Source organism: Cyprinus carpio, unplaced genomic scaffold (genome assembly GCF_018340385.1).
Source record: "Cyprinus carpio isolate SPL01 unplaced genomic scaffold, ASM1834038v1 S000006547, whole genome shotgun sequence".
Taxonomy (NCBI): Eukaryota; Metazoa; Chordata; class Actinopteri; order Cypriniformes; family Cyprinidae; genus Cyprinus; species Cyprinus carpio.
The window spans coordinates 260,046-265,042 of record NW_024879210.1 but is presented as its reverse complement, the minus strand read 5'-3'; positions in this window follow the sequence as shown (position 1 = coordinate 265,042).

The window sequence follows — 4,997 nt, the reverse complement described above, 5'->3', positions numbered from 1 at the left end:
GAAGATAGGCTACCAATAACATGACGTCACTACAGGGAGGATCTGACTAATCTGCCACATAAGCTACTACTAAATATTATATTTTCTGCAAGTTGAAGCTTTTGCAATGATTTTGTATCGTGAAAAAGCATATAGCTAAATAAACTTGAATTGAATTGAATTAAACCTACTAATCGGTAAATCCAGACCAAATCTAACGTGGGTTCTAAGAATATAATATGACCATCTAAAAGGACATGGGTGGTCTATAACAGTATAAACAGTCTTTCCACCAGGAATGACAGAAGTCAGACTAGCAGACTGCATAAAAGCAAGGGAGGCTAACAGCGTTTTGAAATCACAGGCCAGAGGGGACAGATATCACTTGTAGAATTACAGTCCAGGAGGACCTAGAAGTACAGCCCACAGTCTGGTTCGAATCTCTTACACCTGTACCTAGCAGCACGCGCTCATTTAAAAAAACTACTATCTGCACAACACCGAGTCGGGCACGATCGGTCGGATATACACTTAGACTGAACAACCCCCAACGGTAGCCTGCCAAGGCAAGAACTTCAGGTTATAGGGCCTCATGCATGTAGGCCCAGGGAGGCCCAGCCTGCAGCCATACAAATGTCCTGCGAGTGAAACACCACTAGACCACTGCCAAGAGGAGGCAATGCCTTTGTGGAGGTGAGCTCTGATGCCCAGCGGGCCAGCAAAGATACTTAGACTCATAAGCCAGAGCGATAGCATCAACCTATTCCTTATGGAAAGGTCGGTACAATCTCTCGAAGGGCTAGTACCTTGTATGCGTCACCAAAAGAAAACAAGAGCTGCTCTGACTGTCCTGAAAGCAGCAGGACGTCCGACATCTATCCTCAGCGCCCTGATCGGGCAGAGGAGGTTTCACATCGCCATATATCAGATCTGGAAGAGCTGACAGTGAAAGGACGGTGTGCTTGAACGGGAGTGAGTGGAAGGCACTTTGGGACCAAACTGTGTCTCAGTTTGAGAATGATTTAGGAGTCGTAAGGTCCAAAACTCTACACGTAGCACTCACAGAGATGCGCGTGAGTCAACACTCGCTTGAACGAGGAGAGAGCCCACAAGGAAAAACGGTTTTAAATAAAGAATACAAGCAAATCCACCCGGAAACCCCCCCTGGGCCCAACGGTTGAAAGGGGGCGCCGGTTCCATATAGCGGTCCAGGCGGTGGCGAGGATCACCAGACCATGGAACCTATGGCCAGCCATGTACCTTTGAGCGTGGAAGGGGAACCTGACCTTGTCCAACAGCTCCTGAAGGAAGGAGAGAATCTCCACAATGCTACACCGTTGTGGGTCCTATGTTTTGGACCAGACCCGAGCACCAGCCGGAAAACACTGACCACTTTGAAGCGTAAAGCCTTCTAGTAGATAGGGCGCTCTCGTCTGTGTCATATGTTCAACACTCCCTCTGAGATGTATGCAGGTACCGGTCTGAGGCCCAGACTTGGCAGAGTCCATAAGTCGGGTCGCGGATTGCCAAATCCGTGGTTTGTGCCTCACTAGCGGCGCATCAGCCTCTGGGAACTATCATAGCTGAACGTATAGCACCTTTTTTCTCAGCAGGTTCGCCCCCCACAATCTCGACATGAAGTAGATGAGCTACTTCTTCTTTCTCCGTGGTTTTGACCTGCCTCGAAAGCGCGGGGGTCTTCTGCCGAGCGAAAACCTGCAGCTTGAATGGTGGGTTTGGTTGTTGTGTGGAATAGCCTCATTTTATAGTGTTTTTTTCAGTTACCCAATCTGACACGACCAGGATCATTTCCCATGCTTTTATGCTTTAAAAGCTAGGGAAGAATGGTATCTGGGCTCTGGTCGACTGTGTTTGGTGTGCGGCGCATAGCATACAGTGTGTCGCTTGTGGGCGCACACACTCTCTGCACACAGACCAGATTTCGTGTCTACTCGATGGGTTTTTTTTTGCACACCAGAACGCATTTCGCATTTTATTGATGGGGGTACTCTTCTAAGTGAGTGAGTGTCACAGAGTGACCCACGTTTGTGAGTAGGGTGAACACACTATAGGTTACAGCGGGCAATTTCCTACATTTAAAACACCACGCGGCGTGAGCCGGTTTCATTGATATTTGGCCCGTGAAGAGGTGTGTGGTGTGACACTGAACGGTGCCTGTGCTTATAGTGTAGGGGTGAGCACTGGGACGTGGGCACACATTTCCCTTACATTGACAACCAAAACGCGTTCGGCATGAGCCGACGGAAAGACAGACCAATAATTGCTCTTTTAGAGATTTATCTGGTGGTGGCCGTGAAAAACAGCCTTTGGGTTCAGGCGAGCCGGCTTGTGTAAGGTGCTGCTTCGTTGGCTGTGAAATTCACTTCTCCCAGTCACCTCTGCTGAGGGAACCGAGAAGAGCTGCACGCGCTATCTTTGAGGGCGGTCCGGCCGAAGCGAGACCCCCCCTCTACCATCTTTGTCTTCCTATTGTGGTCAGGAAGACTTTGAGGGGCTCAGGTTTCAGCGTTATCCTTCTGGCCTGGGTCCCCGAGGGGCGGGGGGGTCTGTGACGGCTAGAAGAGAGGCGGACACTGCTGAAACCTCCCTGTGCTGTGAAGCTGGCGGCTGAGGCGGTGGTGGCGCTGTGTTCCGGTTGGGCGGCTGTTTTTTCTCCCATCAACTATCATAATCATTTTTCTTACAATTGGTAGTTTTATGGGTTGTGAGATCTGCTTGGTTACAAACATTCTTCCGAAATCTTTGTGTTCAGCAGAACATAGAAAAGGTATACAGGGTTTGAAACATGAGGGTGAGAAATTATATATTCATTTTTGGGGAGAACTATCCCTTTATATAATATTCATTATATTGCTAAATCAGACACATGCTCATTTTTTGCTTATGTCCACAAATAGTGTGTTCTGGTTTGTGGATGTCACACTGATAAAATGTGTTTTAAAGACGTTTCAGGTCTGACTGGACCGATTTTGAACCTTTGTCAAGATGTGTTAAACCTCAAGACATAAGTTGACTGCCTTTCAAGATGTTACACAATGGGTTGTGTGATTATTTTATAGACAGGCTTATATATACACTTAAACTTATGCAGCAACACATTTACACCACCCAGAAGACGACACATTTAGACGTTACTCAGGGACGTGCAGAAAAGACGTGGAATTCACGGCCCAGATGACGTCAAAGGACGTCTGCTCAAACTTTCATTTTGGAAACTATTTTCAACCATGACGGTATGTGTAAGAGGGGGAAGTCTTTTCCTACAGTCATTAAACGTCCAAATGTTTGCCTGCTAGGAGTGTTTCTGATTTCAGTGAGCGAAGGAGGGGAGAGGGAGAGGAGTGATTATAAAAATGCCTCAGAACGGTGGAGGGGAAATTTGTTGACGCTTTCACTCCGCTCACATACTCTGACAGACACCACCCACACAAATGTGTGCTTTTTGTCAATGACTGTCCTCCTACAGGATTTCAAATCAGACAGGCTACAATACCAGTTACAAAGACACTGTAACAGTCTGTCAACGGCCAAAATTGTAAGAGCATTTTCATCAATTTTTTATTTTTATTATAGCCTTGTGACTATGGTTCGGGCAAAAAAAAGATTTATTTTGGTGTCTGGGGGGTGCCCCGATGCCAAACTTACTTGCCGGCCCGAAGTAGCCTATTCCTATCTTGCTTCATATATTTTAGGGACAAATGAAAGAGAGAGGAGCCACTCAGATGTGATGTGATCTGCTCTACAACCAAATTTCTCATTTGTTTACAGGCTTCAGAATGAATGAGAATATAATCTAAATACTACCTTAAATCTAACACACTCTTTCCCAGTGTCTTTTCCTTGTGCATGAGATTTTTCATATAAAGAGAGTGTAGTTTTAAAACTGTACTTTGTCTCCATCTGCTGGTCAGACTGTTTATTTCAAAAGTTTTCTTGATAGGACTTTGTGTGCTGTCTATTGTTTGTATCCATCGTCAGTAATGACACAATGCATAGATTCAACTAAACTATGTTTTCAAATATGTTTTTTTCTTTCTTTCTTATCTTTCTTTCTTTTTTCTTTCTTTCTTCTTTCCTTTCTTTCTTCTTTCTCTTTCTTTCTTTCTTTCTTTCGTTTTTTCTCTTTTTATTTACATCTCCCCATGAAATCACATCCAAATACTAGCTGATGTTGCTCACTCCTGGAAAGCCCCGCCCAGCTCCAAGAAAGAGGCTTCTTAAGTTGCTACCTAACTGCCTTAAAGTGAAAGCAGACTTTCTCCAACTCTTCAGTCTCAGCAAGCTGGTAAGTACACTTCTGTTAATCATGAACTCAACTTGCTTGAACCAACCTTGGACAGCTATTTGGAATGTGGCATAATTTGTCAACTAAATGTAGTTTTATTAATTCATTGCTATGGCTAATCAAGATGTGGACATAGAAATGTTGAGGATACATAATAAATATAAATTATTATGTGGTTTTTTTTTCCTAAATATCCTCTATCTGGGCACTTTCTCCTCAATTGTCTATTTTGGTGTTGATTTCAAACATTTGAAAGTAACTGATCAAATCAACACAAAATCACTAACTGCAAAGACAAAGGCGACCTTTTGGAGCAAAGTCTGCTCATAGTGATACGAGTTTAACTTCTTTGCCTGTTCCTTAGAAACAGTGGGGAACTAAAACCATGCTGATTTTGGTGTGAGCAGCCAACCACCTGAAAAAAAAATGTCATAAAAAAACATCCTTGAAAACTGCACATTAATAGACAAAATATAAGTGCTAATTACGCTGAAGAACACAAGCATGTTCTGTAAATTTTATAAGCATGCAGTAAAACAGCATGTAACTGATTGTGTAGATTGCAGATTTCTAGATCAAAATTAAAAAATGAGAGACATAGGGAAGTTCTACTTCTTATTTGTTTTGGGCTGAGAAAACGGGCATATTACTATTACTAGCTATGATACTATTAATAGCTATGATTTTTATTTTTATTTTTTCCCCGAATGTG